The following is a 27,436-nucleotide window of genomic DNA, read 5'->3' as shown; positions in this document are numbered from 1 at the left end:
GAACACGTGAAGACACAGTCTCAGATATTTTAAAACTTCTCTTCAGTGTTTTGCTCACATTTGGTAGCATTTAAATCTGATATCCTTTATGTTTTTTCTTCCTGAAACCAACTTTCTTTACCCTTTTGAAGCAATGTTTGATGAAAATGCAAAAATTCTTGGCTCGCAAAAGATTTTTTTTAAACTCCCAGAGTCATATCATGCAGATTCATGCAGTGAAAAAAACCCGTTGATGTTCTTATGAATAAAAGAAGGATTAGGAAGATTAAAACGTACACCACCAGACTCGTTGAGAGCAGGCTCAAGTATATGATATAGCCTTCTGCACATCTTTGCCTTGAGGATCACAGCTGAAACTGTTCTTGTCTTTGCTTTTGGGCACTTCAGAGAGATGCTGGGTCTGGATCCCCCATATTGAGCTTTTCATAAAAGTTGCTGTAAAAAGGGCATTGCAAAGAGAATGCTGCTGAGTGAATGATCAAATTTTATTTTATTTATTTATTTTTGTTATTACAGCCAGATGTTGCCTCAGGAAGTCGAAACAAGGAGTCAGGAACTGACAGTTTAATAATTAAATTGGGAAAGTTGGCAGGTCTCCTGCTACTTCCTCTAATACAGAGCATCTTTGAATGAAAGTGTGCAGTATCCCAGTGGCACTCCTTCCGAACTGGCTCATCCATTACTGGGTAATGATTTTCCGTCGAGGTAACAGCAATGCACAGGGCCTATTACACCAGCTACATAAAGTTAAAAAGACATTATGACTAAAGCTTTCACCGTGGCTTTTACCAACATTTCTACACAAGAGTGCCTAACGCTGACATGTGTTTATTAACACTTAATAATGTTTACATAATTCTTCCTTGTGCTCATTACAGCTGTCAAAAATCTGAATAGAGGGTGTTTTGTCTGTTTTAACTCTTGAAGACTTTGCAATCTCTAAACTGAGATGAACAGCAGCTGAGAGGATGCTGAAGGCCCAGTCAGTTCCTGTACTGCTGGGATGGAAGGCTTGGAGCCCGTTGCCCACCTGAGCATCATCACACCTTTTCTCCCTCTTTCAGGATTTCTTCCCTAGCAGGAATTCTTAACATTTCTCACTGCATGCTCTCCTCCCTGTCGGACCCACACACCTGCAAAAGGCTCGGGGAGACACCGCAGCCGTCAAGGCAAGAAGAGGCACATCGGCAGTGAAGGTGCTACCGAAGTGGGAGTCTGATGGAAGAAAAACTGTATCCAGAGGCTGCGGGCAGAGCAGTCAAAGCGCAGAGCACTCGAGAGGTGAGAGGCGGCGGGAAGGGGTAAGCCCGTCCCGTGCCCCGGTCCCCTTCGCTGGGCGGAAAGAGGGACGGGCGTACGACTGCTCCGGCCGGGGGGCTCACGCTGGATGTGGGAAGCGCCTGACAGCGTCCGGAGGCGAGGGGGGCGAGCCCCGCCGCGGGGCTGGCGGGCGGGAAGCGCGCGGGAGCGATCCCGCTGTCCCGCTGTGCCGCTGTGCCGCTGTGCCGCTGTCCCGCCGTCCCGCTGTCCCGCTGTCCCGCCGTCCCGCTGTCCCGCCGTCCCGCTGTCCCGCTGTCCCGCTGTCCCGCTGTCCCGCTGTCCCGCTGTCCCGCCGTCCCGCTGTCCCACTGTCCCGCCGTCCCGCTGTCCCGCTGTCCCGCTGTCCCGCTCCCGCCCCCCGGCCCGCGCGGGCGGGAAGCGCCCCGCGCCCCCGGGCCCCGCGCGCGGCAAGGGGGCGCGCGAGCCCCCGCGGCCGCGCCAGGGGGCGGGGCGGGGCGGGGCGGGGGGTCCGGGGCTGCCGCCGCTGTCGGCGGCACTGGCGGGGCGGCGGCGGGAGCGGGAGGCTGCCGAGGTAAAGCGGGGCTGCCGGCGGCTGGCGGGGGGTCGGTGTCGGTTCCTCGCCTGCCGCGCCGCGTCCGGCGTGGGGAGAGTCGGGGAGGGGAGGAGCGGGGCGCGCTGTCGGCTGTGCCCTCGCGGTCCCGGCTGGCGCGGCGCTCCCCCCGCGGGGCCGCCTTCCGCGCGTGTCCGCGCCCCCCGCGGGGCCGCGCTGCCCCCGCTGCCCCCGCACCGACTCGGAGCGGGTCAGCGCGGGGCACCGGGCGCGTCCTCCCGCCGCCCGCGGGGCGCGGGGCGGCGCGGGCGCTATTTCGGGCTGCAGCCCGTGAGCGCGGTGATGTGGCGGCAGCGCCCGGGCGCTCCGTGCCTTCTCCTCCGCAGACAAAAGCGCGCCCGAGGCGCGTCGGGGGCTGGTTCGGAAGCATGGAGCGCCCGGCTGTGCTCGGGACCCTGTCAGCCCGGCACCCTCTCCCCCGCTGCGGCTGCTCTCCTGCTGGGCGGCGTTGGCCCGAATGAACGGCTGTTTTGGCGGAATATTAAAAAAAATAAAAAAAACCCCTTAATGTTTACAGATGTGGTTAAAACAAGGCAATGGGTCTCGGCAGCGCTTGCTGTGCAGAGTGGCTCGGTGGGCGAGCGCAGAGCCCCAGCGATGTGCGCCTTGCGAGTGAGATTCCTGCGCAGGGAGAGGCGCGGAGCCCGTCCTCCGGCCGGCCGCGCCTCCCGCTAGTTCCGTGCCCCGGTAACTCGGGCAGCGGCCGGGCAGGCGTGCAGGGCGGCTCTCCCGCGCCTTTTGGGAGTGGAAGTTCAGTTTTGCGGCTCCTCTACTCGCCGGAGAGGACGAGATTGTTGGGACGCGGTGGCTGTGCGGCTGGAGCAGGGATTACTTCTGGGTGAGTGAGGCTGGCGATGTCGGGCTCTGCTGGATCCCTTCTGCTGCCTGCCAGGGTGATCCATGGCTAGCAAATACAGAAGGCTCGGCAGTTGTGTGTGCGTGTCACTGGTGTTGATGCAAGAAGGTAATAGGGATGCTCTTTATGCGTTTCTGCTTTTCTAGTGGCACGCTGTTTCTAGTGGCACACAGTGTCACTATGTAGAATGACAGTTTGGTCCTTTGAATCTGTGGCAGAATTTTGATGTTTTGGAAAGTGTTGATATTTTGCCTTTGGCTGAGACGTTTTTATTAGTATTTAAGCAAGCTGTGTGTAACAAAATATGAAGGGCTCAATTACTGGCAATAAATACGGTCTAACTTTATTCCTTGAAGAGAAAGGGAAACAATAACATGGATTCTGAAAACAAAGTAGTTAATGGAGCAACACAATATATTATTGTCTAAGTACTGTGCTAGATCCAAAAGATGCCCACCAGGACAGTAAAGCAAGGCAAGGAAATTCGCTGAGGCTGCTCTTCGTCTCTTTCTCTGGGAAGAGTTCTCATGAGGAAGTTTAGCAAGCATAGGTTAATTATATATGATGCTAAGGCTGACTGAAGGAATTGGATACCTAGTGCAAAAGCCCGTGCATGTGGGAGAAGCTGATTTAAGGTAAAGTGGTGTCAATGTAAATTTAGATCAGTTGTGTCATTGTGGTAGAAGTTGCTATGTGGACATCACTTGTTTGTAGTTCTGGTTATGTCATTTGGGAAGAGTTGGAAGAAAAACTGAATAAAAAAACATTGCTCTTAAAATAAGAGCATCAGGAGTTAGCGTGTGCTTTGTTTTTTAACCAAGAAGGTTGGTTTTAATTTAAAGTATTAATAAAACCATTCCTTTATGAATCAAGCTCTGGGTAAGAGCTTGTTGTGTCAGCATCTGTATCCGTTTCAATGATCAGAGAAGGTTGATCCTCAGCTTTTTATGTGGGTCAGCTTCCAGTGAAATATACTTTGCTAGATGAAGGATTGCAGGATTTTCCTTGTATAGTAGTGTCACGGTGATAAGTGTTAGTAAATTAGAGTGCCTCAACCTGGGTTGTCATTATGTTGTGTCTCAGTGTGCTTGTGAAGAATCCAAAGTGCTCCACCGAAGATGGTTGCATTTTGGGGTACTTTGCATCTCTTTTGCACCTTCTTGCAGAGGTCTCAGTCCTCTTGTATTTTTAGGCTAATTCACCCTAATAGCATTATGTGTCTCTTTTATGCATGAAAATTGTGTTCTCTTTAGGTAGAAAGAGTGGCACAACCAATGGTTGCTCTTTCATTTTCTGCTGAGGTAATTTTGTCTATGTCAGTAGTAAAAGCGATTTATTGATAGAGTTTGTTTTGGGGGTAGTGGGTCTCTAGTGTGGGTGAGGTGTAGAAGGCTCAGCGTTTGCACATATCCCCATTTCTGTAGAAAGAAATGAGTTATTGCAGCAAATTCCTAACTATGTCTGTAGGTGTTTACAGTAGGAGTTTGAGCCAGGTGTGCCTGAAAGGGATCATCCATTTTCACACTTCTGTCAATATGGATATGGTGGGTAGGTAGCATAAACTAAGTTCTTCTTGACTTCTGTGCATTTACACATATAAAATCAGAGTTGCAAGCAGGTTCAACCTGATCTGTGTTAATACTGGTGTTTCATGCAAGAAGTACAGGTATTTTCAAGACAGAGATTAGTTTTCCATTACTTTGCACCCCACGTGGGATTCTCCTAGTAGGTGATACAAGCAATGATTAAAAAAGCTGCCATTCCTCAGTGGGATGCAATACAAAGTCGAGCCATTGTCATCCAGCTGTTATGAGCAGTTACAGAGTGCTTTTTGTTGAGGTGAAAGTTTTTCTAACTTCTCAGCTAGCAGTTATTTTATGCACGAGGCTTTAATATTTTGCCTGGTTTAATAACCTGTTGTTTCAGTAATGTTTTGTGGCATTGAATTCTGTAAGTTATCTGCATTAAATCTGTTGTCTTTCAATATCATTGACTCTCTCTTGTTCATGTGTTAGGAGGAGACAGTAGCTATTGAAATTCCCTAAAACAGCTTAGCTGATCTTAATTATAATAATGGAGTCTACTGTGGTGGATATTGCAAGTGCAAACTATTGTTACAGCTTAGGCAAGATACTGGGGAGAAAAAGGGCCAATATTTTCCTATTTGTATGTTGTGTTCTAATTAAATATTCAATATTATAGGTTATGGCCTTTGACTCCCAAGATGCTGATGAAATGTCAGTTAAATAATATTTCCCCTCCCACTAAGCAATGTGCAGTATTCTGTTTGCTACAGTATTGGGAAATCTTTAAGACTGGAAGAGTAATTGAACTTCTCATTTTCTGTAATCTATCGTTTAGCTTTTATTCAAGGTAGATAGATTGGTGAATGCTGAACATACAGGAAGTACAGACATAAGGAAACAGAATAAGGTCCATAGTGAAAAAGCCAAATGAAATGCTGGAAATATAGAAAATTTGTAGAATAGACGTTTACCTATAAGAAATGTGTTTTTTTCTTATTTTTAGGACCTACTCATATTAGTGAAAGTAAAAAGAACTTAATTTTATGAAATATTAGTTAGTTGAAGTTATGCTTTGTAGGTTTTGGATTTACTTGCTACACCAGATGAACATTCCTCTACTGTTCACCTCTTTGTTTTAACCTCACACAGTGAACTTATTGTTAGTTTTGGTTACAGCCATATATATTTTTGTAGCACTTTATAGCAAGTCTATAGGGCAATAGACTCTACCATATCTGATGTTTAATTGATAACTTTATTTTTCAGCAATTATAGTTAGTCTGCTGCTCAGATCACAATTAAAATTATTTAGGTATAATTAAAATACACCAATATTACTGAAATGATGGAATGCATATGAGCTCATTCAGTTTTTCTTTTCACTGGATTTTTTTGAGTTATTTTTAGTTTTAATACAGAGTGCAAGTGTTGTTAATTAGCACGGCACTCTGGAGGTGGTCTCTACATAATGGAGAGGACAGGATGAAGTGGGCGGGGGGGGGAAACCCCAACCTGGAGATGTAAAAGTGCCAATTGTGGAGGCATTAAAAAGCTTTGCACATAGGTTTTGTTCTTTTCGTTAGACAAGTGATGGCAAAACCTTTCCCAGTCATGTGTAAAACTTCAGAGCTGAGTTGAGTCTTGTGCCAATGTGTTACTTCTCATGCAAGTGCTACCACTTGTCCCCTGTGTCAGTGGTAGCACTCCCCAGTGGGAGGAGGGCACCTGGGGCTGGGTGCTCATGCTGTTGCAGAGTTGCAGCAGGCTCACTATTGAGCTGCCATTACCATGCGACAGCTCTGGTGTCTTTGCCATGGCTTTTCTCTCATGGATGCAGAATATTGTAGCCACTGGTGTTTGTTCTTAAATTGCTGAAGGTTGTGTGTAGCATGGGCCATGTGTATAATATGCAATTCTGCCAACAGTAGGCACAAATGGATATACAGGTGTGTTTGTCTGTAGAAATAGTTCCATGACTATTTTTCAGTGTTAATACATGTTGTGTTCTTGGGTGGAACTGCTGTGTCTGCTAAGGGTAGGGTTTTGAACCTGAACAGATCTCCATCTTAATATCTGGGGCTGCCAATTGTTGGAGTATTTGGCAGTCATTATTCCAGAGGTTTTAGGGCTTATCTAGGCAGATATGAAAAGCTTCTCCCTGTGGCAGCAATATGTAGCAAAGTAATAGAAGAGAAGTTCTAAATAAATAATAAATAAAATCTTTATTAAACCCATTCTTGCATATGGGGAACATTTTATGAAGTTATATAGAAAGCTGACTTTCTTGGGTCTCTGAATGAAATCTGATTCGTGCCCTGTGAGGACAGGCTTTGTACATGCTCTCAGTAGCTCAATGAGGGTAACAGATCATCATTTTCTTACATATCCTTCTTGTATCTGTTTTGACCTCTGTCTAGATTCTCTGCAAATGCTTTGGAATTAACATGGTCAAGTGAGGGGTGGGTACTGCTCATTTCATCAAAGCAATGCAGTGCACCCTTATCTTGAAATAAAGATTAGAAACTGTTTTATTTTGAGAGGATGTTCTAACCCATAGAATTGGTATGTGCAAATATTTCAGTAAGTTAAGTACTAAGTTTAGTAAGTTAAGTTAAGTACTATTTGGAAATATTAATGAAAATTGTAAAAGTAATTAATAAAAAAAAAAAGCCTGCTCTTTAAAGCAGGAACTTCTATCTAGAGTTCAAAGAAAAGTCAAAGGAAGTTACACATCACATGTCTTTTATTTTTCTGGGGTCAACTGCAGGAAGCTGTATAGCTACATTCTAAACCACATTAAACTTCTTTTAAATGTTGATTTTTTTTTCTTTCTACTCTTAATAAAGTGCTGTTCCAGAGTGTTAGGTGATCTGAGATGCCACTCAGTGCATCATCTTGTCAAATCCTTTATGCTTGCTGCTCCCCTGAGGTTGTCCTCAGAACTTTCTTTGCTCTCAGAAGATAAGGTACCAATGATCCTGCCTGTGTCAAGGGACCTGTAAAGTAATGTGTATGATCCAGGTGAGGCATGTGAAAGGCTTTGTAACATTTTCATAAATAATTTAAAGGCTTTTAATCTGGAGCAACCACCTTGTTTCAGTTGGTGTCTGGAGTACATGGCATACCGGGAGGGCTGAGGGATCTGGGTTTGCCCAGACTGGAGGTTAGAAGATGAAGGTGAATTGTTGCCTTCCATTTCCTAATAGGCTGTTTTGGAGCAGAGAATAGTGCTCTTCTCTGAGGTGTATGGTTCAAGGGTGAGGTGCAGTTGTCACATATAGAAATGGAGCAATTCTGACTGGGCATAAGGAAAAACAATTGGCGATGAGAATGGTTAAACTCTGACCTGAGGTCTGTGGAGGTTGTGAGATTTGGCCTTGGAGATTTAGAAACACGACTGGACAAGACTCTGAACAACTTGTTCTAACTCTGAGATCAGCACTGCTTTGACTGGGAATTGGAGGACATGTCCTCTAGAGGTCCTTTTCAGCCTAAATTATTCTGTGAGAAAATTTCCTGCAGAGAAAATAAGTATTGTAAAAGTTATTCTAAATAGTCTTTTAAATTATGTTCTTAGGACAAAAGAGCTGTCTGTGGGATCAGAGGAGCCCTTTGTGTAGTACTCATGGCCAAGATAATTTTGAATAAAAATGGATAAAGAGCCCACGCAAAGGAACAAGACTAAACTGTGGGGCAAAGTGCTGCTGCTGCCTTGACTAGTCACAATCTTGCTGCTGTGTGTTGAGAATAGCTCAGACAAATAAATGTGACACAGGTCAAGTGGTAGTCTTTGCTGAATTTGGCTGATGGTGAGTTCTTCACCAGTCTGGGAAGGTATTTAACATACTAAGTTTGATGACTCGTATACTTAGATAGAAAATGTTGGGTTGGTTTTTGTTTTTTTTTTTCCTGACAGAATGGCTACTGAAATGATCTAAGATTGATTATTCACATGTCCTTTGCACCTGATGTGATGAGTACTCTCTATTGATGGAATTGCTCACTGTTGTTAGTTGTGGCATCACGTTTGACTGTTTTTTGAGTAATTTCTCAGAACTAACTTGGTGCAAAGGTGGGCAAAATACCAGCACTACTTGTCTTGGACATCTGTGTGAGGTCTTAGTGATGCCACCAGGAATCCCCATAGATTTGGCCTTCAGATTCCAATTTGTCCTTGAGTTAGTGATGACCAAAGAATCTGTGTTACATGAATTGTAATAATGCCAGTGTTATTCATTCAAAAGGTATCTCACTGAAATGACATGAACTTTATATATTGATGTCTATATGTTCAAAGTGGAAAATTCTGTTATGGAGAACAAGCTGTATTTGTTATCCTGTACTTATGTGTGAGACATAAGTATATGTGCACACGTGATATATTCCTCCCTTCTCCAAGAATAAGCAACAGTAACTCCCCTGCTCTTCCCCCAGACAGATATGTTTGGGTTTTTTTGCAATTGACATTGAAAGTGTTTTACCAGTACTTGAGTTAGATATGCTAGCTGTGGCTCAGGCTTAAGACTCCTGTTCAGTTTTTTGGGAAAAACTGTCAGAGACAGTCTATGACTAATCAGCAGCAGTGTGAGTAGATGTTATCAATCTAGGCTGCTGTATTTCCTCTGGAGGCCAGATTGAGAGCAGCCTTTCTGCAGAGGTACAGGGGCTTGTATAAAAGCTTGAATGATTGCTGTCAGTGCTCTATAGGATGCACAGACTTCAGTGGTTTTCTCTCCAGGGGCTGCCTACCTGTGCAGGCCATAGGATGGCAACTGAGGAGGCACATTAAGGAAAGCAAGCTGTTGCTCAAAGGAGTATCAATCAGGAGATATTCTAGCTTGTGCTATCTTGTACTCCCTAGAGGGAAGGGAAACTGCAGCTCTTTGCTCTGTCCCTTATGTCCCTTGTGCTTTTGTCTTTAATATTCTTAACTGTGTATCTTTTATTATTTTTTTTAGCATTGAGTTTCATTTCAAACTTTTTAGCTCTAAGTCAGCCTTCCAAAAGGACCTGAGAAGAAATCAGAAATATTATATATATATATATATATATATATATATATATATATATAATCAAGAAATATTATAATTGAATCCCTTTTACCTGCTCTGTTTATTTAAATCATACTCGGAATGTGTTTTCCTGTATTGTACACAGATTAAAGGAAAAGATGATTCCTTTAATTTTCAAATGAAAGATGAAATGCATGCTTTATTGAGGAAGCATAAGAAAAAGGTCAAATATCAGTAGATTCAGATGGGAAATCTGGGATCAGCTCTGTTGATTCTAACAATATTGTGTTACGGAAATAAAATATATACAAATCAAGCTGGATTTTTTGGTTGTATTTTACAATTAATTTTAACAGCTTTAAGTGTGTATCTTGATTTGGAGTATTTCCTTATTTGGGAAGCCAGTAGAGAAATGTTTTCATTCTAATATTTTGAGTACTAAGGCCTAGACAGGCAGAGCACTTTGTTAGTTCAACGCTCATTGTTTTGCACTGTTGCTGATATAGAGGGGGAAAAAGTGTCTTTTGTGGCTGCACTTTCTTCACTCTGGTAGCATTTGAGACCAGGAAATTTTCTGCTGAAGATGAAGGACAATGCGGAACAATTCCTTTTCCATTTTTCTTTATTTTTCCCTTTTGACTATGGTCTTGTCCTGCTTTTCTTGTTGGACAGGAATGGTTTGAGAGAAACAATGATCAGTTGGATCAAAAGGATTGTCAGAGGCTGTGCTGAAATTGCATTTCCCTTTTTTAAAAAGAGGGTAGACTATTCTTGTGTTGATGGTTCAGCTGCAAAGGTGTTCCAGCTTTTTCCAAATTTAAGCTGAGTAAACTGGGAGAAGTTGATTAAATATGCTTGGTGTTAATGTTAACATGGTTGACTGCCCCTGGAATTCCCTTTGGTGCTCACAGGGAATTTTGGTAGGGACAACTATTTCTTCCTTGAGATGGAATTGAGGTCAGTGTTACAATTGATAGGGGTGGGAAAAGGAAGAAAGGAAGCATGAAACAAACCTGAGACACCACATTTGGAGACTTTAGTGAAGCAACACTCTGGTTTTAATTCCTCATTTGTGGATATTGGAGATACTTGTGGATATTAATATCTTCTCTGATTTTGCTCTGAGTATCATGGTTCTGGTGATGATTATGTTTGCCTCATTCCTTTAGAACTTCATTTTGTAATGGTTCCTTCCCTATATTCTTCCAGGATATCAAACTGGCTTAGGTCCATGAAGACTGTGCTGGTGTCAAGCTCCTTCTGACTTGCCTCCAGGTCTCAGGAGGAAAGGTACAGTTAACAGGGGTAAGTTAAAATCCACTCACAGAACCCCCTGAAGGAAAGGAAGACTTTAATTAGTGCCCTCTCCTTTGCATGGCAGTCTCTGGTACATTTCTTCCTCCTGGGTTGTTTGGTCCATGACAGCAGGCTATCAGTGACAGAGAAAGGGAAATCCAAAAAGTGGAGTCACTTTGAAACTCTAGTGAAAAGTTAAATGAATAGAGCACTTACAGGGCAAATACCAATGCAGGCTCTGTGTGTCAGGAAAGCACTTTGAAAGTGAAAAGTGCTCCCTGGTTGGTTTGTTCTCCTTTTAACTGATATCTTTGAAAATCTACTTGGAATCACAGTTGAGCTACAGTAATAAAATATGTTTTTGGTAGATAAAGCTGAAATAATATACACATCTAGCAATAGCTATTGTTGCTGGAAATAGTAAGCGCATCTTGTAACAAACACAAATTCCCATTTCTTGTTCCATCCTAAGGGCAAAGTACCCTTGGTGCAAAGCCCAGGGGACCTATATAGTCATTAACAGATGGAGGGGGACATTAATCTTCTACCCACAAATCTGCCCCAGCACATAAAGCAGGGAGCGTCTGTTGGGAGGAGTGCTTGAGGTTGTATTAAACATGATAGTACACTTTATAATCACAGTGCCAGCCACTCTTTCTATACATTGCTATGCTTTCTTGCTACTCTGTGTCTCTGGATTTCACTTTTTCTGTACAATGTATGTACCATTTCTGTACTCTCTATGTACAATAGAGAGTGGCAGTGTTTCTGCTTTTTGAGATTCTGGCAGAATGTTCTTCCAACACTCTTAAAATCTCTCTTTTACTGTAAGCACTTGAGTATGTTAGGATATACTTTAAGTACTTTTTTGTGTGTAAAAGGAAAATGTATCCTTTTTGTTTGTCATTCAGTCTTTCTCATTTGGCAGTCAGCTAAGAGAGAGACATGGTTAATGAGGTATCTCAGCATCATGTTTTTATGGGAGCATAGTTAAGGTTAGGAGTATGTCCAGTCTCCAAACTGCCTAGTGAGCATTCTGTATTTGGAAACAAATGCCAGCTGGCAGTGGCAAATGCCAGAATAAGCAGTGCATGCTTATTCTGCTCATGGATAGCCAAAACATGCTCCCTGCTGTGTGCTTTTGGCAGCTTTGCACTGGCAATATGTCTCAAATGCCAGTTGCATGTCCTCCTTTCCTCCTCCTAAGTGTATCCCATAAGGCATGATTTTAGCCTAAATAAAAATATGCCTCTGTTAGACTTGGTAATGTATGGAAAGAAAGAGACCATTTATTTTTGAAAATCAGAGTATTTCTGAAACACCTGTAGTACATTTCTACAGTGGAAATAAAAAGATAATTAATGTGTTTTCCTATACTTGGTGGCAAATTTGCCTCACATTTCTGAAGAGCTGATGATTTTTGTGACATCAATTCTTAGGCACACTATGCTGAAAATTTTGTGTAATTTATTCTCAAAGAGATCGCTGGTTGGAATTCCAGACCTCAAGTTTAGTTCATATTCTATTTATTTTTTCTTTACATACCAATAATATTAAGTTTATTTTGAGTTCTAACTTCTCATCTGGTCATTGTATTAATTATATTGGTGGTCAAATTAACTGCATTAATTTGAGGTCTGAACATAAGCATCACCTCTTACCTTTCCTTTTATTTGTTGAGTTGTTTTAAGTCAGTGGCCATCTAAAGTGGTTTATTTTATTGAAAAGATGCATTATGTTTAGGCAGGCTGACTTTTACAATTAAGTGTTGCAAATCATAGTATCGTTTGAATTGAAAGGGACCTTTAAAGGTCCTCTACACCATGTGCTTAGTTGAATTATGTGAAGCAGTTCATGAATTGTGGTGCATTAATTTGTGGATACAAATTCTGAAGAATCTGAAGGTAAATAAATTCAATCTACATTTCTTTGTAATATTTTTCTTCAGTGACAGTATAGCAAAATGTACAAAAAAAGTATAGTTTGGCAAAAAGGCAAAACACCGATGATGTTCAATACAATATTCACACAATTGTATTTAGAGTTCAGTCAACTGTATTTAGGGTAGAGTAAGTAAGCTGTGCTTAGAACTTGGTTTTAGAAATATCTACATATTTAAGCTTTGTATTGCTTTATCTTCAAGAGGATTGAAGCAGCCTGATACTACTGTAACTTTCTCCCTCTCTCTGGCAAGAAGAACTCAATTCAGCTTTTTTCAAGAGTTAATCTAAAATAATACAGGTTTCCTTGTAAGTACTTTTTCCCATCCATCAACCAGCTATATCCTGTATATCCAAGGGTCATGGGCATCTTTGTCTAGGTACTTGAATGCTTTCATTGTTGTCTGTGCTATAGTGGAGTTGGGAGTCAAATCTTGCTGTGATCTGTGTTGATGAAGCACCGCTGCACATTGGTGAACTGTATTCATGCTCTAAAAAAATCCTTGGGTAGGACATGCAAAAAAGGTATTTTAGAAAGTAGGTTGCAAAATCAAACCCTCAGAAGTTGTGAAATGTCAGATTTATGTTATTTTCTTCTGTGCCTGTAATTGATGCAGGAATATAGATCTTGCAGCTTTAATTTCACCACATCCTAATTGGATAACTCTTACGTTTAAAAAAATGTGTGGCATGGTTGCGGTACTTTGTAAATAGCACAGTACCATTTATGTAGGAGGGAAGAGTATTCACAGAAGAATGATTATAGAATTTGGTGCTAAGTTATTATGTACGTAGAGAACATAAGCAGAATTGGTTCAAAAGAATTTAAATTCCATGTCAGCTAAATATATTTGCATTATATAAACTTAATGTGTAACATAACTGTTTTCACTGAAGTTTCTCCATTTATGCTGGTGTTGAATTCTGCCTCTAGTCAAAAAGAACTTTTAGGAAAAGTTCTGCCAACACAGTTTTTTGTCTTGGAACAGATTTGAGGCTTGCCAGCAGTGTTATTTCTTCTGAGTTGCAGGAGCAGCTCTAGTTACATGCCAAAATATGGTGTTATTTTTAAACTGAAAAATAAATGAAACCTATGTAGAAATGGAAACTTTGTTGAATGCCAAATTCTGACCACGTCACTCCCATTGGAACCACTAGGACCAATTTTTGCAGTCTGAACTGTCTTTATAGCATTAAGAGTTATTTCATAATGTGGGAAGTACTGGAAGAAATGAGTGTAAGAAAAGCAGGAAATCTGCCAAAGTCCATGTCTTTTTAAAAAAAGTTGTTACAACATACTTGCTGAGATATGTTTTATGCAGATATCAAATTTAAGCAGGTTTCAGTTATGGGCAGCCACCCTCCATTTCAAAAGTGCTATTCTGTAGAGAAGAGGCAGACTGAAAATTTTTAATACCTCAATATTTAAAAAATAATCATAATTTCATGATTTTAGCCTGTTTGTCTAATGTAGGAAATTATCTCCTATGATCTTGGAGACTGTCTGTCAAGCTTCTTTCCTTCACAGTTTTCTTAATTTTTAAAGTGTTTGTCTGATGTACGAAGCAGAATTTTAAGGTTAGTTTCAGTAAGATAGGGGTTAAAACAGGGGTTGGGAAAGAGAAATACAGTATTCAAAAAGTGATTGGTTTGCTCCAAGACTATCTTCCTCACATGCTAACCCTGGTAAAAAAGCCCAGGTGTTTTGCCTCCAGCAGTGTGAAAGCACTCAAATCCGTTGAGAGGTTTGAGAAGAGACTCTAGTGATTTTGGACAGTTGTTGACTTTCAGCTTGTGTGAAAAGGATAAACAGGTCTGTTATCTCACGGTTCTGTGGAATAAAAAGGAAGGAAAAATTGTGTTATTAATCCAGAAGACTTCCCAAATGTGTTGCATCTGGAGTCTGAACTTCGTCTTGTGCTAAAGTCTTCAGAGCAGTTGCAGAGGTAACTATGATCAAGCTGACCTCTGCAAGTATGATGAATGCTAAAGGAGAAAGCAGTTGCCATTCTAGAATTTTGAAGGCATATTCAGCCAGGTAGTACAGATTAGCCAAAAGTCTACTAAGACCTGAAACGTTCACTCGTTTTGACAGCTGAGCAGTTGTTCTGGCTGTGTCACCAGGCAGCTGTGGTCCTACTGTCTGTGGCTGAAGGATATCTTATTGCCTAGCACAGCTCTATGTTCTTCACACTAATGTGTTTGTAGATCAGTGCAGCTGGGCAGTGTACTGGCACTCAGGGTTTTTATTGCCCCTTCTCAAGGATGGCTCATGAAGAGCATTATTAGCAGTATACCTGCTTGGGAATTGCATAGGATTACAATAGAGGCTGATGTGATCATCTGCCCTTCCAAACCTGCTCTTTTTCTGGTACTGAACTTTTTATTCTGCGGAGCAAAAGCTCTTATTTGATGAACGGAATTCACCTTGGGTGATGTATAGTCCTTCTTAGACTGGAAAATGGGCATGATGAATTTATGTTCTGAGCAGAGGTAGCCCCTTGGTTCAGATGGCAGGTTTTAAACACAGGCCTCTTGCTTTGTACATTTACGTTGCTTTTTCTATGGACTGGTAGTACCTCTTGTACTTGCACTAGTGTAATATTTGTTACTTTTATCTCAATTCATAAGGTGGTTCTTCATTTTGTACCTAAAGGGAATTAATAATAGTCTTCTGTAGGCTTTCTGACAGGGCATGATCAGCCCTAGGGAGCATTGACTGTAGTAATCTCATTGACAGAAGATGTAACTTGCCATAAATTGGATTTCTTCTTTCTGAACCTTGAAATGACCTATGAATTTTAGAAATAAATGAAGATTCAGGGTGTCAAAACGCAGTTAGAGGCTAAGCTCCAACTGACTGAATTTGGTGCATAATTTATATTTTTATCTTTAAAATCTTAATTTTTACATGGTGTATATGGTGTTGGAGGAGGCAGCAAAGGAGTTACTTTCTACTACTTGGTTCTGTAATTATAAATACACTGACTTTGGTATGAGAAACATCAGACAATAAGTCTTGGTGATGGTTAAGTTAATTCACTCTTAGAAGTTCAATAATTCATCTAAGAAGTGTCAGCAGCTGGGTCTTGTTAATGGTAAGCCTTTCATTTCTGTTAAATCAATTGTGAATAATAGGATCCTTCAGAGAAAAATGATGAAGTAAGCATTGATTTCCAAATTGGGTGTCTGATATTGAAGCATTAATAAAATCTAGAGCAAGCAGGCAACTAGGACCTTATACACTCTGATCACCTAAGTAGTAATCAGAGAAAAATCAATATTTTTTTTGTATAGTGCTAGATCTGTTAACATTTCTTTTGTCGTCATTCATCATTGTGTCTATAATTTCATTTTTATAATTGTTTGAATTTTGGGGGGCTTAATAGTATGCTTTGAATCAAGCATTTACTGTCAAGCTTTTGTGAAACAGATGTGACATTGCCATATTGTCTATTTTTTGCTAGCTGCCTTACTATTTTTGGACTTTTAATAGCAGTGGACAAAGTAAACCCTTAAGTAATTTCAAATGAGGTTACATTTTCTTTGAGGAGTTTAATGTGGACTGTCATTATCTTTCTCTAAGCTACGAGGAGCTGCGTTGCTTGTGTAAAGTCATGTTCAGTCTCACAGAGGTGTTGGGAACATCTCCAATAAGATGGTAAAGAAGAAGATCGGTAGTAGAGAACATGTTAGGAACAGTCAGACTTCTGGCATGGTTTCCTCTGGCACATCTTCCTTGGACTCTTGTTCATCAGCTACAACTTCTGGCTCTGCATGGTTTGTCCCAGCCAATCCTGTATTGTTGAAGAGGGCTGTGACTGGATGTGTCACAGGAGGTGACCAAGGCTGGCATGGCTGCATTCTGGCCTTTGATGGCTTTCATACAGACAGCCAAATGTTGGTGGCAGGAGCATCAGTGAGTGATCTGCGAGGGAATAGTTGGTGGTAATATATCCCGCCAAGCCATTTGTGGATGGGATACCTGCATACCTTGTATTTCTGGCCTCAGAGCTCGTGGGGTTTTGTAATGCAGTGTGGGGTTTATTTGTTTATTTAATTGTGTTTGAAGGCTGTGTTCAGTGGATGTTTAGAGCTGCTAAGTTCTAGCTTTTTCTATCCAGTATTGTGCTTACCAGTGATCCCATTTTCTTTAAAGCTGTATTGAATTGGTATGGAAACCCACATACAATCAAATCTGCTTGCTGTTGAAGTCAATGGGAGTTGAGGCTAAAACTGGACCAGGATTTGGCCCATAAAGCATAGCAAGAAAATTTAACAGTTATAATAAAACTCTTAAGGCAAATAAAATGTTCTAGCAGGTGTTCATAAATGTGCTTTATGCTCATAGACTCTGTTAAATGTTAATACTAAGGTCCTGCAGAAGCTGCACATAAGGACTGAGTGAAGGAAGCAAATGTCTGTTAAATGTGCTGTGCAATATTGTAGCAAAGGTGGGTGGCAGTGCAATGCCATGCTACCTATTAGACTGAAATATGAAAGCTATTAGAGTTTCTGCTGAATTTTCATTTTGTGAGGGAGTAGTTTTCAAGAGAGAACATACAGTATAAAAAGCCATGTGTTGTGCAAAACTAGAAGCATCTTTGTCAGTGTATGCACTTTTCTTGGATGCATGCAGAGCTTATTAAGGACAATTTCTAACATACTTTATTAGCAATAAATTTAAAATAAGGCAATACTTGTGGGGAAAATAATAGCTGAGAATCAGTTTTATTTTTTTGGATATTTCATTTTCATTGAATTGTTTTGGTGGGGTTTTTTTTATGCCTTAGATGAACCCACAGGCAGAGATCCTAACATGACTTAAAATGCATTTTGAGAATAATGGGTCTTGGCAGGATTTTATACTTAGATCTCTGTTGTAGGTTAACTCTTAATAATTTTTATTTATTCCATCACTTCACCTTCAAAGCACAATGAGATCCATTTTAGATTTCCAGGAACTTCCTGACCTTCCTACTTTCTGGCTTCTAGTAGAAGCATCTGTTGACTTTTTCAGCAGATTTTGTATCATACCTTGGAATCTGGTAGCTTGTACTGGCTTGGGTTCTTCTAGCAGTTAATTTCATTAGGATTCAGGTCAAACCCACAAAAAAAAAAAATCTGAATATACTGAAGTCAGTTTCTAAAATGATGCCATGGTGTGGCAGTCATTGTTAGAATGGGTTTTGTTGGTATTTGAGTAGTTGACTTGGTTATCTTCTCATCAACACTCAGTCATTGTGTTGCAGGATAAAAGCAACCACATATTACAAGGATACTCTCCTTCCCCTTTAGCAGCAAGATGTCTGGGTGAAGGGAGGTGTTTCACATTTAGATATACCAAGGAGCAAGCATCCAGGCATCTCAGCAGTTCTTGCAGTGCTTGTCACTGTTGCAGGGTCCACATAATGTCAGGCTCTCCCATTGTTGCCTTGGTCTTGTCCTCATGTTTGTTCCTGGTGGTGGAAGTGCTAACTTTTTTGTTTTTTATAGCTAATATGTGCCATATTATTTTGATGCTGATCTCTTCTCTGTGGTGACCAGTAGGAATGTCCTGAAGTTGTACTGGGGGAAGTTTAGGTTGGATATTAGAAAAAGCTTTTCACCAAGTGGGTGGCTGGGCACTGGAACAGCTCCCCAGGTCCCAGCACCAAGCCCAACGGAGTTCCAGAAGTGTTTGGACATCACTCTCGTGCACAGGGTGTGACCCTTGAGGTGTCCTGCGCAGAGTCAGGAGCTGGACTCGGTGATCCTTGTGGGTCCCTTCCAACTGAGAGTATTCTGTGAAAAACTAGCTTTGTTCTACCTTGTTGTAAAAAGGATTGAAGCTTGCACTTACATGAGGGAATTCTCATTACTTGCTTTCTTAACAAAATCATAAGGACAGCTTAGTTTTCTCCTCTGTAGTAATGCTGAACTAGTGTGCTTATGGATTTTAAAAAGCAAGGCTCATAGTCATCATCAGCTAGCAGATTGGGAGCTCCTACATAGAGTGTATATTTTCTTTTGATCCTTCTAGGACAAAGAGGTCTAGTAGAGAAACAGGGTGAGGAAAGACTAGCGACTGCTTTTAATCAAGTGGAAAATATGTCAGTACTTCTCTTGTGAGTAGTGGCACTTCCAGGATAGTGATATTCATGCAGAACTTTTAATCCCTGCAGTACATTACAAATGTATTGTCTGAGCATTAAATGTTAATTGAGGCCATTATTTGATGAGTGGACTATTTATATGGTAAAGTTATTTGAAGTAATGGGCCATGAATGCATTTTGTTTATTAACTTTCTCTGTGCTCATTCTTCAATATCTTTTCTTATCACAGAGCAGGCATTTTAAAATGGAAGACTCTCCAGTGACGGATCTGCAACATACAAAATGTGTTACTTATAAATAGTGTGTTTTGATTTTGAGAACCAAACAGCATACAGTTGAAACCTTTGAAAGATTAAGCTTTCAGGTAAATTTCTAACCATGGAAAAAATAAAAATGGAGAATAAAAGGATATCTTTTGTCTTTCAAAAATTTCATGATTCACCTACTTTAATGGTCTTCTCCATTTTGAAGATGAGAAACTAGGGAAAGGAAAATGATTTACTTTGTCTGGGATTATGAAGGAAGTCTGGCAGACAAGGAATTAAATTGAGATCCCCTAAATGTCAGGCCAGCTCCATAAATGCTAAAATATCCTTCTTTTCTTGTCTAAAACGTCTGCCAGAAATGTATAGTATAGTTTAGATTTTGTAGGATTTTCACAGGACAACTGCTTCGTGGCCTCCAGGGTGTGAATACACACACAAAAAAAATCACTCTTTGAAGCTAAGAATATTATTAAATCTAAAAAAAAATAGCACAAAGCCAACATACTTTTAATAATATTTTGTATTTCCTTCTGTAATTGTTTAATGGAATGAATATGAATATTTTAACTGTAAAATTGGACAGCTGCAGCAGGATGTGATTTAACCTGGATACTGACTCTTTCAATACGCTCTGGCAAACTTTACAATATGTAATGTCAGGAAAGTCCACTTATCTTTCATGTAGCTCTCATACGCTTCCTTCATTTACAGTTTTTTTTTTTTTTTTTTTTTCTTTAAATGCCAAGTTGAAATTGCTCCTCAGTTCTTGGCTATGATAAAATTCAGTGCAAGGCAAAAATCTTCAAGGAGTTTCCCTCTTGTGCTGAGACTTGTGCATGAGCAGTGGTTACCTGACAAAGAGCAGCAGCGTCTAGCTGTACTACATTGTTTACCACATCTTCAATATTACTAAACCACTGCTTATGCAGTTCAGTCTTTTGCTCGTTGGATCCAACCTCTGCTTTAGATACTTTTTGTACAAGTAAGGAAAACATAGAGTCATGGAATAGTTTGGGTTAGAAGGGACCTGGAAGATCATTTGGTCCCAACTCCCCTGCCATGGGCAGATATGCCTTCTACTAGATCACTGCTCAAAGCCCTGTCCAAGCTGGCCTTGAACACTGCCAGGGATGGGACATCCACAGCCTCTCTGGGCAACCTGTTCCAGTGCCTCACCACCCTCACAATAAAGATTTTCTTCCTCTAATCTAAATCTGCCTTCTTTCAGTTTAAAGTCATCACCCTTTGTCCTGTCACCACCTGTCCCTGTAAAAAGTTCTTCTCAATCTGTCTTGTAGGCCAACTTTATGTACTGGAAGGTGCTCTAAGTCTCTGTGGAGCCTTGTCTTCTCCAGGCTGAACAACCACAGCTGTCCATCTCAGCCTGTCATTTCAGGAGAGGTCCTCCAGCCCTCTTATCCTCCTCCTTCTACTGGGGGCCCTGGAGCTGGAGCCCTGGAGCTGCCCAGAGTACTCCAGAGGGGGTCAGAGTGGACGAGGAGAACCAGTTGCCTACCAATCTGCTAACTCTCATTTTTCTGGTAGAAACTGTTTGGATTTACTTTCTGGTCTTCAGTGTGCTTGTGAACTTCTGTAAGAGTTTATCATTCATTGCAGTTACGCTCTGGACTTTAGAGTACTGACAAATAAACACAGCAGAAGGAGGTGGCTGTTCGTGAATGGGGAGGTATTGTATTTATATAATAACTGTATGCTGATGATGCAGAGGGACAATGAGAGTTTAATGCGTTGCCAATGCCATTGGGTTGACTTGATGATCTGCAGTGCTCTCTGCAGCAAGGACAAGATGTTGGGTGTGCTGCTTTGTGCCATGCTGGAAGCAGCAGCTGGGAGAGCATCCCAGCCAACTCCTGGGGATGTCGGATGTGGTGTGTGCCAGTGGGACTCTGCCAAGCCTTAAATTCTGTCTCAATAGCTGGGACAGGTTTGTGAATTCCAGTCAATTACAGAATTGAGTACTCTCTCCCTTCTTATAAGGTGCTGCTTTCTGCTTCTTGGTAATTGTGTGGTGTCCAGAACTGTGTATTTTCAAAGGCTTGCAGGGCTTTTGCAGGCCACCAGCTTCAGTCTGGAGATAGCTGGCTATAGCAAGCAAAGAACTGTGATAAATGATAACTTGAAAAAAAGCACACATGTGAGGTCTTGAATGAAGTCAAGATTGAAGTAATTTATTCTCGATGATTTGAACAAAAAGGCAGCTCTTACCATTTTAAAAGAATACCTTACAAACTCGTCTTCTAAAGAGAAAAGCTATCAAGCATAAAACCATGATGTTACACCAGATACCAATTACTGTGGTTTCTTAATGTGCTTGTTTTTTTTTTTTTTGTCCCACATTTATTAAATATTTATACATTCAGCTGTAGGTATTTTTAATCAAAATCAGAATTTTCTCACAAAATGGGTGATTACATCACTTACACATTTATATTGTAAGACACTTTAATGATATAAGCATTTTTTCATTTAGACAGCAACCATAATAAATTGAAATAAAATTCAGCCTTGATTGATGTTCTATGTGTCATGTACAGGGCAAGTCCCATCTATAAAATGTGGTTTGCCAAGGCAGCAATATTAGTAGCATTTGAATGTTTTTCTTATTAAGGAGAAAAATGGTCAGCAACATCAATACCGTCTGCTCCAAAGACCATGGTAAATGGAAACTGCCTGCAGCACATTTGAATTCCTCACTGTATTTGGGATGAAGGTATGATGCAGGCAGTAAGAATTTTTTTTTTCCTTGAAAATTAGGATAGACTATTACAATTCTTAGGATGAAAGAGAGAGGCTGATTACAACATAATGGAGTGTACCATATTCATCTCTTTGAAATATGCCCTCACTCGGCCTTTTCCATTTTACAATCGATTCTCTCATTCCCTTAATGAACCTGTGTGTTCATGAGTCTTCCTTGGAAGTATGCACATGAAGTATTACAGCAGCAGAGAGTAATTGTCTGACAACCAACTGCAAGTAAAGTGTCTCTCTTGTAGTCTTGTTCAATAGCATTATGGACCATTAATGCATTGGATCAGGTTCCATATTGTTTTGTTAAAAATTATGCAGCCGTATTTTTCTTAGCTGTTTGTAGTGTTTCTAGAATGGTAGCTTCAGAAAACTGGTTCAGCATCCTCTGGCTCTATTACTTTGCAGAGCAAAGAAATGCTTTCATATGTGTAAGAGATGAGCTATCAGTAAGGTCTTCCTGAAAAGCCAACTCGCTGGTGCCAGGTACTGAAATTGGATAAATTTTAATATTATGTTAAAGGAAGAGAGGAAGGGCTTTTTGAGAAGAAGAAAAAGGGGTAAAGTTATGTAGAGAATTACTGGAGGCACCATCAAGATGTAATTTTTAAAGGATCAAACACTTAGTGTGTGACTTTTCAATTTTTGGCTTCTTTTGACTATCAATGTGATTGCATGTAGTCAGAAAACACTGTTAATGATATTGTATGCTTTGTTTGTATGTCTTTTCCTGTATTTTTGGATGTACTCTTAGTATAAACATAGATTGTTTATATAATTAATATATATTGCGCATAACCATGACTAGCATGGAAACACTTAATCGGTGGTTGAAGCACATATGTGTGTATGTACAGTTTTATGATCAACTCATAGCTGCTAACTGTTGACCTCTTTCAAATTGCTGCAAAATATGAAGCCACCCACAGGGTGACACTCAAAACCACCAAATATCCTGGGTGGTATCCAGGCTGAGATGATGAGCACAGAGCCTGCTTGATCACCAGAGATCAGGAGAGTAGGGAATGTGGGACAGACTGCTACATACTCCAGTCTCGCTCTGTGCCCAGAGAAAGTTTGCAAACCCCTGAAAGCCTTTGTAATGATAATTTCATTGAAATTCTAAGCATTTGATGTATTGCCACCAGCACTGATCTGATAAAAGTGACGATGAAATAAAGATTGAGCTCAGAGAGAAGCAACAGTTCTGTCTGTTATGTCAAAAAAGATAATTTGTCATGTTAGGAAGTAGCATTTCCCTTTGATTAGACCAAAGTCATTGTCCTAAGGTGTGAAAATGGCCTTGACCAACAGACCTGTTCTGGTTGTGAACTGTTGCTCTGCACCAGAGACAAAACATAAATAAATCTTATCTTAACTTTATACTACATAAAAGAGAGGAAACCCTTAAGTTTTGAATCACAGTAGGCCTATTAAAAGTTTGTGTATTACATATGCAAAAGTGTTTTTCCTTCCAAAGTAACAAAGACTCTAATTTTCAAATAATATTTCAGTTTTGGTGAAACTGATGTTCCTGAGCAGTATGATCCAAATACTTTGCAAGCACTTCAGTGGTTGCTTTTTAACTTGTCTCCTTTCCTTAAACCTGAGACATAGGACTATGGACCTAGTTAGCTTTTAGGTACTTTTAACTAGGGTAGCTAACTCCCTGCAGGTGAAATCAGCTTTTTCCTTTTTTAATGGAAAACTAGGAACGCTATATCCTTGTGTTGTTTGTTTCATTAAAGGATCCTGCAGTTAGGCATCAGGATGTTTCACTGTGATAGGAAGTCCATCTGTAATATTAGGCTTTAGCTGAAAATTTGAGGTGGTGGGAGTGTTTTGTTTTTTAAGTGTAAGAGAGAAAACTTATGCTGGCAAGTTGCCATATTTTGTTATCTTTGTTTCATCTAGTTTATTGCCAGTCCTTTATTCTGTAGTTGGTATTGCCTGCACAGGAGTGAGACTTCTACCAAGCCAAGAACTTGGTCTTACAGAAAGTGGTTTTACCTGGAGGAGTCCCAAGAAGTGTGCAGCAGAACTTGTGCTAGGACATTGATCGTTGTCTGCTTCAGGACATAAACTCTGCTTGTATTTTTGTAATGTTTCAGTATCTTAATTGTCTCATCATTCATGTAGCAAACGTGCTCTTCTGTTTCCAGGATCTTGACTGAAGCCCCACTCAGAAAGCCTATGTTCAGTGGGGGAACTTAATGGGTGTGGTTGGTGATAAGATCCAAGCCTCAGCTCATGTCAGTGGGACTGAATGTGAATTTAGTTGAGCCTATCCATGAGTAGGAATGGATTCATGCTGAAAAGTCTTTGAGTAATGAAGAATGAAATGATCTGTTCAATACTATATGGTACGCTCTAGAGAGAACCTGGGGATGAGTTTTTGACCTCCGTTACTGCTGAAGGAAAAGGGGAACTGTTTGCTTGCCTCAATCTGATCAGAACTGTATTACAGTAGGTCCTCAGAAAAGAGACTGTGAAGTCAGAATCTCTGTCCTGAACAATTTCAAACCTGTGGTACAACAGCTTCCTGGGAGGGCAGCTGGAAAACCTGATCCACATCCTTGTGAGCAACTTGTTATTAAGTTTTATTAAGAAGACTTAGGGAGACTTTTGATAAAGGTCCATCTTTCAGAAGATTCACATGTGCTTAGATGATTCACATTTTGTATTCATCAGATAGAAGGAAAAATGAATCATTATTTTTCTGCAGGAATTCTAAAAATTATGTTCAGGAATCAAATGCACAAAGACTTCCTTTCTCTCTCCAGAGAATTAAAAATACAGTTCTTTTGGTCTCAAAGTACTTTTAAGCTGAGATTAAATTAAAAGGCTGTACTTGTTCTGTTATTTGTTTTCTGATTTTTATTAGTTCATAAGGATCATGCATTTTAAGATTTTTACTTTGCAGTCACAGGGCTGATAATATTTAAGGTTGTGAGTGTTGTAGCAGCCTAATAAAAACTATAGACAGAGATTGGCAAAGTTGGCATTTCACTAGATGAAGTCTGAAGGACCAATCTATGTTTGCAAGGTGACAGTTCAAGGAAGAAAGGAACCTACATATTTGCAGTCAATCTGACTTTTACATCCGATTTTTATTATATTGATCCACTCTAGAAATGAAATAATGTACCATTCTTTTTCTAAAATATTCAATTCAGAATTGCTTCTCTTAAGTGTTTTATGATTGCACAGTCTGCATTTTAAGTCACTGGATGGCTTTACTTCCCACTTTCGGTAATGTTTGTCATTTGCTACGTACACTTGTGATGCTTTAAAGTTCTTGCTGATAATAAGTACTAGAAAGGTGAAATGTATTACCTTCTTGGATTTATTCAGATGCTGTGCTTATAGCTTAAATGTATTTTAGATTTAGAAGGCTGTAAGATAGAAATGAACGTCTGATACTGTGCTTTTAGAAGAAAAATATTCCTATAGACGTATTTCTGAATCATTTATTCTGATGATTTTAGATGGAAACAGCAGCTAAAATAACCAAGGACAAGCTGTTTGTGAAAACATAGAAGAAATTCCCTCCTCAAAAAGAGACAAAGAAAAGCAGTGAGAGTGGAGTCTAAATGTAGTACTTGCTGCTATAAAATTGTGTCTGACCCAATGGAGCAATATGTGACTGTAGGCTGACTGCAACGTAGCGTAGCAAGGAACCTGCTGAAATCCTGGGAAGGAAGAGCTTTCTTTACACATCTTAGGTGCATTTGTGAGCTGCCATTTAAATGGATACCTGTTTGTGCAGGATGCATGTGAGCTCTCAGAAGCATTACTGTTGGCAGGCTTTTGAGGTTAGAAGAGTGCCTTTTGGGGCACATGGCTTTTCAACAAAGGGAGTGAACTTCATTTGTATGTAGTATTTTAAGCTGTTTTGTTGCCCCACTTTTGGATTGCCCAACTAAGGACTGAGAAGAAAGAAAATGTATCAGTTGGTGGTGGGAGTAGTATCCTGACAGACTTAGTGAAATTTTGCAAGAATTTGATGTTTCATATCAAAGCATAACCTCTCCTTTCCTTGGTTGTATTGCTGCCTATTGAAAGGGTTTGTTGGATCACAGGATGTCTGTGGCCCTTTTCTCAGTTCAGAGTAGGATTCTCGTGGGAAGAATGGCAAAGAAAGGTACATAACATGATAGAATATATTGTTATAAGCCTTTCTCCAACTAGGTCTAATGAAGTAGGTACAGATACAAGTAAAGCTAATCCAGACTACTATTTTGTGTCATTGTGTCTGACACTTATTTTGTTCCAGAAGACATTAAACGGTAATTTTTTTTTTCCTCTAGACTTTAAAAAAGTTTTTACCCAAAACTGCTCTCCTCTAAGGAGAAACATTTCAGATTATGGAGTGTGTAGAAGCATGAGGCAGATTTAATGGAACTCTTTCTTCTTCAGGAGCTGTGGCACAATGCAATTCAAAAGTTTTGCTGTCATCTAGGCTGTGTGCCGTACTCAGAGCCACGTGGACACTTGGACATCATAGAAGATTAATGGGAAGATGTAGAAATATGAGTAGTAGGGTGAATGTGACTAATTCAACTTTTATGTAGCAATTCAAAAGATTAATAAAGGGATGGTATAATTCGTGGGTGATAGAAAATGAGTTGGAGGAAGGCTGAGGAATATTGGGGAATATCTAGCAAATCTTAGGGAACAGGCACTGTGGTGGCAAATGAAATTTTCCAGCTAACAAATCCAAGGAAAAACTTCTGAATGCATAATTTGACCTAATTGCATGTTGCTGAATATTAAATTAACTATATTAGCTGCAACTGAAAAGCTGGCAAATTAGGCTTTTGTCTGCCTCTCTTGAAAAAAAAACCAAATAAAAAGAAGGTGAAGTTAACAAAAAAATTTTATAAAACAATGACAGTATTTTCTAGTTAGTAGTTATTGCTTGTTTGTAACATGTTGCTTTATAACGGGGATTATTTGTTTTTGTAAAATAAATTTGTAAAAGTGAATCACTTTTAAGAAAATAGAATGAAAATAGAGAACTGCAGGATGACGAGAAGTGCTTTGTGGCATTGGAAGGAATTTCTTGTGTCTAGGTACTGAAAGAAATAAAATCAGCATAGCTAAGTTAGAGGACGAGCAGTCAGTGGGGGGTGTGTGCATAAATAAATAATGAACTTTAACTTACAGCAAGAACAAAGAACTACACTGAAAATCACTAAATGGAGATAACTGATTTAAACAGGGTGGGCGTTTTTATACAATGCATAATTAACTTTGGGAGGTTGTAGCAAACTAGATATGTTGGTCTAAATGCATAAATTCAAAAATGAAAGCTGACAATTACATGGCTAATTAGAATAGATACAGTGACAGAAGTTAGAGTGAATATTCCACCACAGTGATTTAAGGCATAGTTATATGGGAAAAAAGCTCAAGTGTATTATGAGCAAGTTATTTTGTACTTGTGCCTTATAGTATGACCTTCTTTATTGTGGTACTGTAGGCACTGTTAGGACCAAAGGTTACATTGATAGACCACAGTCCTCCTGTGTCTGACATTCTATCTTGACTGTTTTCAGTTGTTTTTTCCTCTCTTTCTTTTTTAGAATTCTTATTTTTTGTGCAACTGCAGGGCAGAGAAAGTATGTAAGTCTTCTGTGAATACCTAAGTCTCAAGCTTCTAGTAATTCAAAAGGAAAGAAATGGCAAAAGAAAAAAGATTTTTTTGAAGTGCTTATTCACAGAAGAAGACTTATTTCTGAATAACGAAAGCCTCTCAAATATCTAGTGATACATTATTTA

At 40.1% G+C, this 27,436-nt stretch overlaps 1 protein-coding gene across 8 annotated transcripts in view; it reads left to right on the top strand.

Annotated features, from left to right (window-relative positions):
• Positions 1-1,789: 1,789 nt before the first annotated feature.
• RARB (retinoic acid receptor beta) overlaps positions 1,790-27,436 on the top strand; it is a 320,022-nt gene continuing 294,375 nt past the window's right edge. For 5 of the 8 annotated variants that reach the window (XM_021538080.3, XM_021538079.3, XM_021538076.3 and 2 more), the window contains exons 1-2: positions 1,790-1,852; positions 10,495-10,590. The gene's annotated coding sequence lies outside the window, so the exon portion shown is untranslated. Of the gene's footprint in view, positions 1,853-2,567; positions 2,730-10,494; positions 10,591-27,436 lie in introns of those variants that run through there. The other 3 variants (XM_077787082.1, XM_077787086.1, XM_077787078.1) reach the window with 3 other exon arrangements.

Source organism: Lonchura striata, chromosome 1 (assembly GCF_046129695.1).
Source record: "Lonchura striata isolate bLonStr1 chromosome 1, bLonStr1.mat, whole genome shotgun sequence".
Taxonomy (NCBI): Eukaryota; Metazoa; Chordata; class Aves; order Passeriformes; family Estrildidae; genus Lonchura; species Lonchura striata.
Note: the sequence above shows the minus strand (reverse complement) of the source record. Positions and strands in the feature narration are given on the sequence as shown.